Below are 13,402 nucleotides of genomic sequence, written 5' to 3' on the forward strand. Positions count from 1 at the left end.
TCACTCTCTGAAGAAACTCAGTGATAAACTTAACTTTAGCATTGATACAAAATAATTTACATGAAACGGAATACGTAGGGCATATGTTAACCCAGTATTTCATTCCAAGTATATAGTGATCTATGACTGGACCGCTGCATAGGACAGGGGGGTGAATAGATTTACTGCTGGTACAGATAAGGCGTGAAATCTGTCTCGTAATAGTTAAATGGCTAGATTTTACACCTTATCTGTTCAAGTCTTGTTAAATTAGAACATCTGCCATCCTATAGTGTGCTATTTCTGAAGGAAAATACATCACTCTTTCTTAAACAGGCTTCACGCTCACACACACACACACACACACACACACACACACACACACACACACATATCAAAGCAGTATAAAGGTAACTGAACCTCAAAATTTCATGACTTATTAATGCTGTATAACAGAAAGTTGCTTTCATTATACTTCCACAGGAACTTATACATGACACGTCTACAATAATTTATATAAACTGCTTCATACGGATGTGAGACATGCTACTGTTTATTTTACAGAAGCTTCCAGAAGCTAGCCAGTGGTTAAAACAGCTTAGTAAATGTAGGAGCATGAAGTCTCATACAAATAAATGATGAAGTCATAAACACGTCTGATGTTAGAGTCAAGATTCGATAAATATTAAACACGGCCCTTTTACACATAAGGATTATGATATATGGCATGTCCAAACTCTAAAATAAGAAAACGTTGATTATGTTTTGATTTTCATTCGAGAGCCTGGCTGTTCCTTTTTGGTCCAAATGACATCTCACAAATTGGCGGTAGGAAAAAAAGGGGACTTGCTATTTGAAATAAAGGTGCCCTGTAGGTGCACAATTTATGTAATATGTGGTTGGGAAATTAATTGTGTAATTTATTGGAAAAGAGAAAGTCATGAAGATTGGATCAGCATGGCCTATCCAGGAGTCACCTATCTATTAAGATCCAGTTAACAACCTAACCATAGAGATTTAATGGGTTTCCAATCTCTAGTGGCCTGATAGAATCATCAATTCTTCTGGGAGAAATTATGAAAATCGACCCCCCCATTGGCATTGCAGTGTCATTCCTCTGTCCAACTATATGTCAAATTAAAAACACAATTAAAATGTAAACTGTTTCAATCAGAGGGTGCCCTGCAACTTATGTTTCACTTAATAGAACTTTGATGAAAATCTGATGGTTGCACTCCATCATGAAAGCGAATGGGATTTAAAGAAGGGAGAGATTATTTACAATTCTTTAAAATATTACTGCAAAAGGTGCCAACTTAAACAAAGATATTGGTCCAGTTCTGGCGAAGCAGTACTCGATGACATCATGTCTTACACCCAGAACACCATTTTTATTAATTTAAACAAGTATCCAGGAATAGATGAAGTGATCTGTAGTGAGAGTAGGAAACAGGTGGAGGAGACTCTGGAGAGATGGAGATATGCTCTAGAGAGAACAGGAATGAAGGTCAGCAGGACTAAGACAGAATATATGTGTGTGAATGAGAGGAAGGATAGAGGAATGGTGAGGTTGCAAGGAGTAGAGGTGAAGGTGGATGAGTTTAAATACTTGGGGTCAATAGTTCAGAGTAACGGTGAGTGTGGAAGAGAGGTGAAGAAGAGAGTACAGGCAGGATGGAGTGGGTGGAGAAGAGTGTCAGGAGTGATCTGTGACAGACCAATACCTGTAAGAATGAAAGAGAAGGTCTACAAGAGGGTAGTGAGACCAGCTATGTTATATGGGTTGGAGACAGTGGCATTGACAAAAAGGCAGGAGTTTGAGCTAGATGTGGTAGAGTTAAAGATGTTAAGATTTGCACTGGGTGTGACGAGGGTGGAGAGTATTAGGAATAAGTATATTAGAGGGTCAGCCCAGGTTGGAAGGTTTGAAGACAAAGCCAGAGAGGCAAGATTACATTGGTTTAGACATGCGCTAAGAAGGGATGTGGAGTATATTGGGAAAAATATGCTAAGGATGAAGCTACCAGGTAACAGGAAAAAAGGAAGGCCTAAGATAAGGTTTATGGATGTGGTGAGAGAGGACATGCAGGTGGTTGATGTGACAGAGCAAGATGCAGAGGACAGAAAGAAATGGAAACAGGTGATCCGCTGTGGCGACCCCTAACGGGAACAGCCGAAAGAAGATGATGATCCAGGAATACCTTATTTACTTTACAAATAGATCCATAAATAGTATAGCACTATTTTTATATCATTCACCGTAGCATTAGCTTTTGATTTCTTTAAAAAAATAAGTATGACCGATGTAGTTCAAGGCACCTGCGTGTTGCATTTTTCCCACAAATTACACACACCCTATACTCCCCAAACATACACACACACACACACACACACACACACACACACACACTTCGTTAATATAAACAAGTACCTGAAACTAGTTTCAGTCGAAATAAGTATTCCTGTCAGCTTTGCACTTCCAAGCCTGCACATATTCCTATCAGCTTCATTACTTCCAAGCCTACACAGTTTCAAAAAGAAAGCCCCACGAGAGAGGAGAGAGAACCAAAGTCCCTCCCACGAGCAGGCTCCAGTCTGCAGACGTTGCAGTCCAATCCCCTTCCAGTCTATGCAGTTGTGACTGCATAGACTTCTGGGTTCTCTGTATGCAGAATGCTGTCTCCCTAATCCAGCTGGTTCACCAGCAGTCCGGATTCCTGCGCGCATGTGTGAGTTCCAGGAATGCCGATCATGCATGCGCGAAGTCCGAGATTCGCATTTTTTTTTATTTCATTTTTTTCTTTTTTTTTGTTTTTCTTTTAATTCTTCAATTTTGTTTTATTTTCTGGTGGGGGGCTGCAGTCCTGCAGACCAATAGCACGAGCCATCACTGCTGATATTGCTGGATTATAACAACAGAAGTTTGAGTAGACTTTTATGATGGGAGTGTTCTGAATTGGGCAGTGTTGTCATTATTGGCTCATACATTTTGTTTCATTGCTTACTGGAAAAATGTTCAAAACAATAAATATAAAACACTCTCTAAAAAGTGTGCTGTATTATACAAGGAATATAATTTAATACAAATCAGTGAGGTGAATCAAAGAACACATACATGTATGCATGCCCCTAAAATGTAAGGAGCCTGTGGTTTGAAAACAGCCCAGAGGCAAGCTTAGTTATCCACTGGCCAAATGCAAAATGAATGTGGGTTTTCCTACCGTTTCAATGAATGTGAGTTTCAAGGGCAGAGAAGTTTATTGCTCATGCTAAGTCTGCTTTCATTGTGAGATAGTATTGTTTAGTAAATGGCTCAGTGTCTGAAACTCAAGTGTAAAAAAATAAAAGTAAAAGGAAATACGAAAGGACTTTGGCTGACTAAGTTTGAAATGACTGCAAGCTAGGAGCAGTTATTGAATCCCCAAAGACTTAACCATCATGCAGGAAGGCTTGTCCCAAACAATAACTGATGCCAGAATCATGAATTGAAACTAAACTCCAAAAAATATTTTATTGTATCCTTTGGGAAGTCATCTACTCCAGGGAATGGCCAAATTGACAATAATACCCCTTGAGAACTGACCCAGTTGTTTGGCATTTGGGAACTTGTGTGTACAGTGACCTAACCTTTGACCAAAAAGTGCCCAGAGTCATAAGAAAGTCTTTCTATATTGCACAGCTTATAAACAAATTGATTGTGACTAGATCTAGAGATGTTATTGTCCCCCTTTAAAAAGTCCTCATTAGGTCAATCATTTTATATAATGCCCACTTTGGTATGTATCTGTCCAGACCCATGCAACAATTGGAATACCCACAGAGAGACCTTACTAAAAGGATACAATCCTAAACAATAGGTCTTGCATGGACCACCTCAAGGATTTCTCACTGTACTCAATACCCCATAGAGTTCTTAGAGGTGACGTGTTTGGCATACAAGGCATCCTCCGACCTAATACTGATAGACCTACTGAACATCAACAAGTCAAATGGCATCAAAAATACTCAGTCCAGGTATCTAAACTGAATGTTGTGGAGAGATGGATATATATCACAGAGGCTACCACTGTTCCAGAACAGAGTATCCATTCAAATAAAACAGAGCTCATCGCTGTCCATATTCAAATGCAACTTGGATCTAAGGATGGGTAATAGAAAATGCACTCCAGGATTGCACCTCTTGCCACTAATGGATAGGAACAGTTCCTAAATACTGCATCTCTTGTATGGGTCCCCTCAAATTATCTATGGTATGATCACAGTTATTCTCACTAGGGCTAATATACAATTATCAGCAATTATCAGATAGGTAAGGCCAATTGGGAAATGTTAATTCAAGCACCAAAAGAGAATTGGCTAAGCTTAAAATACCCTCCAAGTGAACCTATGTTGTGGTAGTAAATAGTTATAAAACATTGCCCTTTTTACATCACTAAGTGCCCCTCTCAACCTCTGCCCCCCAGCCTTCAACACCTTCCGGCACCTATGTCCTTAATTACCAAGTACATCTGTTTTTCATTTTCTTCTGTCCTCTTTTTTGCTCCTCCAGTTTTGCCTTCTTTTACTTTCTCCGCATGTGTTTTCTTTTCCATCTCACCACTATTCTTTAGGATCGTATCTGCAGCCTTATTTTGCATTTTCTCCATAATGTCCCCAGGAAACATCTCCTTCATTTTCTGGCTCACTCTGCACCACCATTTCTTTAAGTAAATCATTCCACAACCCTCCCAATTGCAGAGTTGTAATTATACATCCAGCACTTGTGGACTCATCTCCATCAAACTGGTTTCTTTGAAACATTTCCACAGAATTCTGCACATATTCTCCGATGTCGATATTTGCTTTCTCCTCCATTTCTTTCACTACTCCATCATCTCCTTCTTTCTCCATCTGCCTCGCTGTTTCTCCAAGCCACCTCTGTGCCTGGAATGAAAACAGGAAGTGCTCCTCCAAAATGGTTCCCACTCACAACAATGATGAATAGGGTAATTCCCTGATGTCGTGGTCAAGTTTTCCCTAGCAGTATAAATACCACCTCAGGTTTCCCCTGAAAAGAAGGCATTAGGCTAGAAGGACTAACCTGATCAATAAAGGATAAATAAATGTAAGCAGATTGAATTATTAAGACTGACAACAGCTGCACCTTACCAGTGCAGCTGAACACTCCCAGTTCTTTTTATCATTTACTGCACTGGGATGGAGCCAAGATAAAAGCAGGGCTGGAATTGTGGCCTGACAGAAAACCAAAAGGATCCTAATGGAAACACAGCTGTGATCCAGCTTGACTATGAAGAAGGCACTGCATTCTAATCATAAGCTCATCAGAACACATGCACTTCCAGGAGGCCAGCAACAACAAGCTTTGCTGGGTTCAGTAGAATTATTATTACTGTAGTTATTGTCATTGTTATGGTACACTGGGATCCCTAAATACATCTCGGAGAACCAGTGATATCTGAGTTAGACACTTGTAAATAAATCACAAGTGACCCCGGGGCTAAACTTGTGAGCAGTGCTATAGATGGCTGGAATGGCAAAATTATTCTGAGCTCCTACAGGACAAGTTTGAAAACTTTCACAATCACAACAGCACATTCTGGCAAATCATTAGCATACAAGAATTATATGGTAATTGATAATAGGCACAAGGTTTGATTCCCTCAGCCTTTATTTACCTGCTGTGTGATCAGGAGTACTTAATTTAACCATACAGTGGTTTGGAACACCTGGGAATTTCTGCTAGACTCTTCACTGGTCTTCTGGACCACATTGCTAATAACTACTTATGAACCTATGTACTTATGAGAATGGCAGATGAGTAAAAGAGGCCTCAGATCTGTTGAAGACAGATTGTGAGGTACATCAATAATGGGAGAGGGAAACAAGAGTGATGTTCTACATTCCAAAATAATAGCACATTCCATCTAACATACAAGAATGACCTTCCCCCTTTTAACACCAAACAGGACAGTATGTAATGTAGTGTACTGTACCTGGTGAATTAGGGCCCATGTCTCTGTCTTGTAATGAAGTACAGAGGGTGTGTGAGGCCTCTGTGCCTTCTGGTGTATGATGGTACACAAAGAGTGAATTAGGCCCACATGCCTATTATACACACATACATACATGCACACACAGCAGAAAATAAATATACTTTAGGACTTTCTCAGCAAACTCCCGAAGGGAAAATGACATTTTGTCAAAACTGAAAACTTCCAGCAAAACATTTTTTCCCTTCCTCCAGTCAGTGTTTACCACTCACATCCCACAGAGCCATTATTTATGAAAGAGAAGTAAAATGACATATTAAAGGGGGCATGTTCACAAAAAATACACAGTTAAAAATGTATCCTAAAAGTAATAAAAATAACAAATCTCTCCCTTTTAATCTGTCATTCTCTCAAAAGTAGAGATGAAGCTCATTTCTTGGTGAAGCACTCTGCTGTTAGCCAGAGTTCATAAACATATCATAGAGTAGAGGTGTTATATCCTGGTAAATAAGGAGACCACACGGTTCTGGAGTTGTAAGGCCTTTCTTTATTCAGAACCTCCAGGTGCGCACCCATGTTACATATTCACCACTCCATAGCCATACATACATCGGAACCAACGAGACACCCGAGAATACAGAACCAACACTACATGTTGTTAATTCTCCATAGCGCCCCCACAGCACAATAACAACACTACCTGCCCGAATACTACATTCCTCCCCTCTTAAGCTATTGACATACGCCTCCTTACATAAGAGAAACGAGGGAGCAAGTCAAAAAACAATCCTTCCAGTCACTTAATTTCTAAATAACCGGCAAGTTATTAAACGGTTACCATACAAGCAAGTTATGTTGTTCTTCTAACCTATACATACACTTTTAACACTGATAGTCCTTCAAGTAACTAGGTTTAACCAGTGTACGCTTAGAACGGCGCAATGGTACCACCCTAGGTGACTCCGGTGTCACAGTTACCACCTCTGGTACCGGTGTGTCCATCCCTGGAAAGGTTTGGTCCTCGGAACCTCTCCTTCCAAGTCCCGTGGTCTTCCTCGCCCCCAAGATCGGAGATCCTCCTGCCGCTATGAGCCCTTCTTCCAAACTAACAGTATTTCCGGGGCTTGCAGTTCCATAAAGTCCTTCTCCCGTTCGCTCCGCAGAATCTGGTCCACATGTCTCCTGACCACAAAACCTCCATTCAACCTCACCTGGTACGACAGTGGACCAGTACACTTTACAATGAACCCTGGAATCCATTTAGGTCCATAGCTGAAGTTTCGAGTCATCACTGCATCTCCCACCAGGAAACTTCTTCCTCTCCGTCGCCGATCCTGATGTTCTTTTGCCGCCATTGTGTCCTCTCTACCTTAGCTCGGATGTTTGGATGCACCAGATCCAATGTTGACCTTAATCTCCGTCCTTGCAACATCTCGGCAGGTGACAATCCGGTGGTAGACTGGGGTGTAATGCGGTAGCTGAATAACACCCTTGACACTTTTGCTGCCATACTTCCGTCTCCGGCCTTTATCATCATTGCTTTAAAGGTCTGGACAGCCCTTTCAGCACAGCCATTTGAAGCCGCATGGTATGGTGCTGATGTGACGTGTACGATGCCATTTTTTTCCAGAAAACCCTTGAACTCTCCACTCATGAAACATGAAGCATTATCTGATACAATAGTCTCTGGTAGTCCTTGACTACTGAAACTCTTCCTCAGGCATTCAATGGTCGTGGTGGAAGTGGTTGTTTTAACTGGATAGGCATCCATCCATTTAGAATGAGCATCCATTATTATCAAAAACATTGCCCCCATAAAAGGCCCTGCATAGTCTATATGAAGTCTCTGCCAAGGTCTACTCGGCCACTCCCATGGGTGTAGTGGTGCCGCCACCGGTAAGTTGCGATGTTGCTGACAGATGTTACACTCTTTCACAGTGACTTCAATGTCGTGGTCCAACTTTGGCCACCAGAAATAACTTCGTGCTAAGGCCTTCATTCGGGTGATGCCCTCATGACCCTGGTGCAGCTGTTGTAAAAGTGCACGTCTTCCTGGGGCGGAATTATCACTCGTGCCCCCCACAACACGCACCCATCTTGCACACTCAGCTCTGTTTTCCTCACCTCATAAGGCCGGAAAACTGGATCAGGTTGTTGTGTTGTCCAGCCTTGCTGGACCCACTGAAACACTCCAGCCAACACCGGGTCTTTTCGTGTCCATTCGCTCAGTTCCCTCACTGACACCAACGTGATGTCCTCCATCATCAACACTCGGTCCTCCGTTTCCTCTCGCTGGAGAGGCCCCTGTAGCGGCAGACGGCTCAGCGCATCCGCATTGCTATGGTGTTTCCCGGGCTTATAAACAATCTCATATTCATAAGCTCTCAATGTTACAGCCCATCTCTGAATGCGGGGAGAAACCATCTGAGGCACGGCCTTCATCTCGTTGAACAGTGACAACAAGGGCTTATGATCGGTGCAAACAGTAAACTTCCTGCCATAGAGGTATTTGTGGAACCGCTTAATTCCAAAAATTACAGCCAAACCCTCTTTGTCTAGCTGGGAATAGTTGGACTCCGCTGGTGTCAAGGTTCGTGACATGAACCCGATGGGTCTTTCTTGTCCATCTGGCATACGGTGTGCCAACACGGCCCCTAACCCATAAGGTGAGGCATCACATGACAGAATTAAGTCCTTATGACTATCGTAGTGCACCAAAACCTCTGAGGACTGCATTAGTTTCTTGGACTGCTCAAACGCTCAGTCCTGTTCCTCCTGCCACGTCCACAGGGTCTCCTTCCTTAATAGTTTATGTAAAGGAGCTAACAGCGTTGACCGATTTGGTAGGAACCTGTTATAATAGTTAAGTAAGCCTAAGTAGGCCTTCAGCTCTGTAACATTTGTGGGTGCAGGTGCCTGTTGGATGGCTTTTACCTTGTTTGGCAGAGGGTGTAGGCCCGATGCATCCACCTTGTAACCCAGGAAATCGGCTTCCTTTTCCATGAAAGCACATTTACTCCGCTTCACCCGCAGACCAGTCTCTCGCAGTCGCCTCAGCACCTCGTTCAGAGTCTCCAGATGCTCGCAATTGTTCCTACCCGTCAACAGGATGTCGTCCAAATACACAGCCACCTTCGGAATTCCTGACACCAGTCCCTCCATTATTCTCTGGAAAATAGCTGGACTAGAGGAAACACCAAAGGGTAAACGATTTACTTGGAACAAACCTTTGTGTGTGTTAAGGGTGACATATGGCTTTGACCCTTCCTCCAGAACAACTTGTTGATATGCATGACTGAGGTCCAGTTTGCTGAACCTTTCACCTCCCGACAGCTTTTCAAACACATCCTCCACCGTTGGTATTGGATACTGCTCCAGCTTCGAAACTTGGTTCACTGTTAGCTTGTAGTCCCCACATATGCGCACAGTATTATCTGGCTTTAATACTGGCACAATGGGTGCCCCATTCAAAACTTTACTGGTTCAATTATACCTTGCTTGGTGAGTCGCTCTAACTCAGTCTCCACTTTCTTCTTCATTGCGTATGGTACGGGTCTGGGTTTGTAAAATCTTGGCGTTGCATTTTCTTTGACGTGTATCTTTGCTGGTGGACCTCCAGGTACCCAGTTCCTCTTTGAACACTTCTTCGTTGTTCTCCAGCACCTCTTGCAATGTCAGCATCTGCTGTTCTACTTTATGGAGTTGTAGACAGCCCATTTCCAGCTCCTTTAGCCATGCCCGCCTAACAGGTTTGGTCCATTACCTGCCACCACCATAACTGGCAACTGTTTGACTTTGTCTTTATGTGTTACAGTTACTTTTGCCATCCCCAGTGTGGGAACTGTTTCACCTGTATATGTTTTCAAAGTCACTGAACAGTCCTGCAGCTCCTGAGCTTCTTTTAGCCATAACTTCCCATACTCAGCCTTTGACAGCACTGTCACACTACATCCAGTATCCACTTCAAACTGCACCATTTTACCATTTAAGTCCAACTGGGTTGTAATGGGATCGACTCTTACCAACCTTGCCTCTTTCATGTTAAACATAGTAAACACTTCCTCTACTTCCCTGGTTTGTTGATCTGTACCTTCACGCATATGGTGTGCATACTGCCGTTTATTTTCGGTTTCCCTTCCTGTCCGTTATGCTGCTCTTTTCCTCCCCTTTCTCTGCTGGTCCCTAGAGGGCGTTGACCTGCACATCTTCTTCACATGGCCCTTTTTTCCGCAAGCATGACATTTTTCATTTAAGAAACGACAGTTCCGTGACAAATGTTCACCACCACACCTGTAACAGGCATACTGACCAGACTTCCCTTGTGATTTATGCTCCATGACCACTTTATGCACTGGCAGTGGGGTAGCACTCCTGCTCCCAACCCCGTCGATTGCTTTTGGTTGTAAATCACGAATGTCTTTATTCGCTGTCTCGATGGCCTGTGCCAACTTCAAGGCCTTTTCAAACGACAACTCAGGCTCCGCTAATAATCTGCGTATGCGGTCATCTGCAATGCCACATACGAGCCTATCACGTAGCATTTCTGTCAGTCTGTCACCATAATTACAGTGTTGTGCCAGCTCCCTCAGCACCACAACATACTCCGTTACCGTTTCATTGGCTAGTCTAGTCCTTGAATTTAACTTGAACCTTTGGACTATTTCACTCGGCTTCGGGTTATAATGCGACTGAAGCAAGCTCGTCAACTCCGTGAACGATTTATCCCCTGGTTTATCAGGACTCAATAAGTTCCTCATCAGACGGTACGTCTTGCTGCCCACCGAGCTCAGCAATATGGCTCGCTTCCGGCCCGCATCCATTATCTGGTTTGCTTCAAAAAAATGTTCCAACACTTCACAATACTCCTCCCAGGTCTGTGTCTGACAGTCATATGCAACCAGCGACCCTAACATGGAAACAGACATAACTCCGGCAGCCCCAGTCTCTTCGTCGTCCGACATTAACTGCACCCCGCCGTTTTCACTCTTAACGGACTCGGAGGCATCCCATCCTCATCGCCAATATGTTATATCCTGGTAAATAAGGAGACCACACGGTTCTGGAGTTGTAAGGCCTTTCTTTATTCAGAACCTCCAGGTGCGCACCCATGTTACATATTCACCACTCCATAGCCATACATACATCGGAACCAACGAGACACCCGAGAATACAGAACCAACACTACATGTTGTTAATTCTCCATAGCGCCCCCACAGCACAATAACAACACTACCTGCCCGAATACTACAAGAGGTGATATACATAAAAAATATTCAAAACACGAAGTGATTCATAAACATGGCTGCACAATTGGGTAACCCCCCCCCCCACATGCAGTCTTACCCAACTGTGTAGCTGAAGTACTCCATGTAAAGAGCAGCTATGTAAGTATTCCCCACAAGTCAAGCCTCCAATTCACAAACCAAAGAACAACTGCATGCCAGCTGACTCTAGCTATACAAGTTATGGGACTCAAACTGCATACCAACAGGTGTTGCATATAAAACTTGTCCAATTGTACTCCTCCTTTGCTAATGTGCTTCTCAGCACAGAGTTGAGCCACAACATTGGTGTAAATTGTTAAAAAAATAGAAAACTAACTTCTGCATTGTAGGAAACTCTGACCTATTATTTAGTCAAATGTGGTGCAATCAAAGCTTATACCACAGCCAATATCACACCATCTTCCCTCCATCAGCACTGAGGCTGTGATGTTTCAGCCAATGGGAGTGCTTGCTGAGCTGACTATCCTTATTATAACATATGATAAATGATGTGAACATCAAATGCAAAAACAGCTGAGGAAATGAATACTCTGAGGTGAAATAAAATGAGTATGACAGAACCAAATACCGTAACCACAAAGTAAAACACGAACCAAGCAGTCATAAAAGAACTGTGAAAATAAAATAATAATGTTTGCTGAGGAAATGAATACTCTGATGAAGCTATTTGTGAAAGCACTTACTTATCTATTCTGTTATCCATTAAATGTTATTATTTTATTTACATAGTTCTTTTATGACTGCTCAGTCCATGTTTTACTCTATGATTACGTATTTGGTTGTGTCATAATGATAAATGATATGCTGTTTACAGTCATTGACAATGTGATGGACATAGTTATACATTGTTCTTGTCAATAAATGTAGTGGCTGACAGTACTCTGCTGTTGATGTGAAGGCATCTGCTGAAAAGACCAACAGCAAAGCAAATAAAACTTGGATTTTTTGATATAGACAATAGATCCAAATATCCAGATGGCCACAAAAAGTAGAAATTATCTTGACTGATCAGACAAGTATACTCTAGATTTGTGACCAGTCAATACAGAAGGCTATATAAATAAAACCATGTTCCCTTGAGTAAATGGACTATCATGAGCAGACATACAGTTGGTAATTTAAAATGTTCAAGCAGTAAGTAAATGTATAGTACAGAAGAAAACTTTTGTCAAGATTGTTCAAAGGCTGCTATAGTAGGTGAGCTAAAGGCATGGTCAAGGTAAAATTCTAGACCAACAGGATTTTGAACACTTCTACGTTCTTAATATTCCAATATAAAGAAGGTAACAGGCTCCAGGGCTAGCAAGGTTAGCTCCCTTTCTTCAAAAGCTCGAGGTCTAAAACCCAGAGGGGCCAGTATGAGTCATCGATACATACCCTGACTTCTACAGCTGAAATTAATAAGATCACCTATGCATTGCAACTCTCAGGATAATAGCTGAGATGAGAGTCAGTAATGCCTAGCAGCAATTAACATGCTTTAACATAATACAATTTCCTTAGCTGTGTGGTCTCAGCTAGAATGTCATGGCAGATGACATTTTTTGTAATACTGGAGGCAAATTAACACTTTGGGTCATCCGACTCTGGTCTGCCTTGCTACACTCAACTTCTCTTCACTCTTCTATACTGCTTCCACTCCACACCCACATGCATCATTTCCTATACAATGGGTTTACCTTTCCATCCAGAAGCTACCAATCAGTATATCCTTCTATTCTCCAGCACCCGATTACAACTAATTATACAGAATGTTACTACTGTCCTTACAGCCTTCTTCACTCTGTTCATAGAGTCTTCCATTCTGTCATGCAATTCATCTCATTCATTACTACTCTTCTTTAAATGCATGCCTTTTGCTTTTTAATATTACTTGTCTGCATCCACTACACCCACTTCTATCCTTCTTTGCACCCACTTCTATCCTCCATTTCACCCAATCCTTTTCTTCTACATCTTCTCAGTTGTCCTTGCAAGCAATTATGAAACTAATTCAATCCAGTGTTTACATTTGTGCACTCCTACCAACTATTTCCACACATTTTCCTCCTTTCTCTGCATTCTCCTCTAACACTATATACCAGCATGGCCAATGATACCATGCAGGTACCCCCACACAAGCAACACTCCATAAAACTGTTCATAGCA

The 13,402-nt window shown here is 42.2% G+C and overlaps 1 pseudogene; it reads right to left on the minus strand.

Moving 5' to 3' along the window:
- Nucleotides 1–7,054: 7,054 nt before the first annotated feature.
- LOC122800236 lies at nt 7,055–8,057 on the minus strand (annotated as a pseudogene).
- Between the last annotated feature and the right edge of the window lie 5,345 nt (nt 8,058–13,402).

This window comes from Protopterus annectens, chromosome 4.part0 (assembly GCF_019279795.1).
Source record: "Protopterus annectens isolate FY-2018-M chromosome 4.part0, PAN1.0, whole genome shotgun sequence".
Lineage (NCBI taxonomy): Eukaryota > Metazoa > Chordata > Ceratodontiformes > Protopteridae > Protopterus > Protopterus annectens.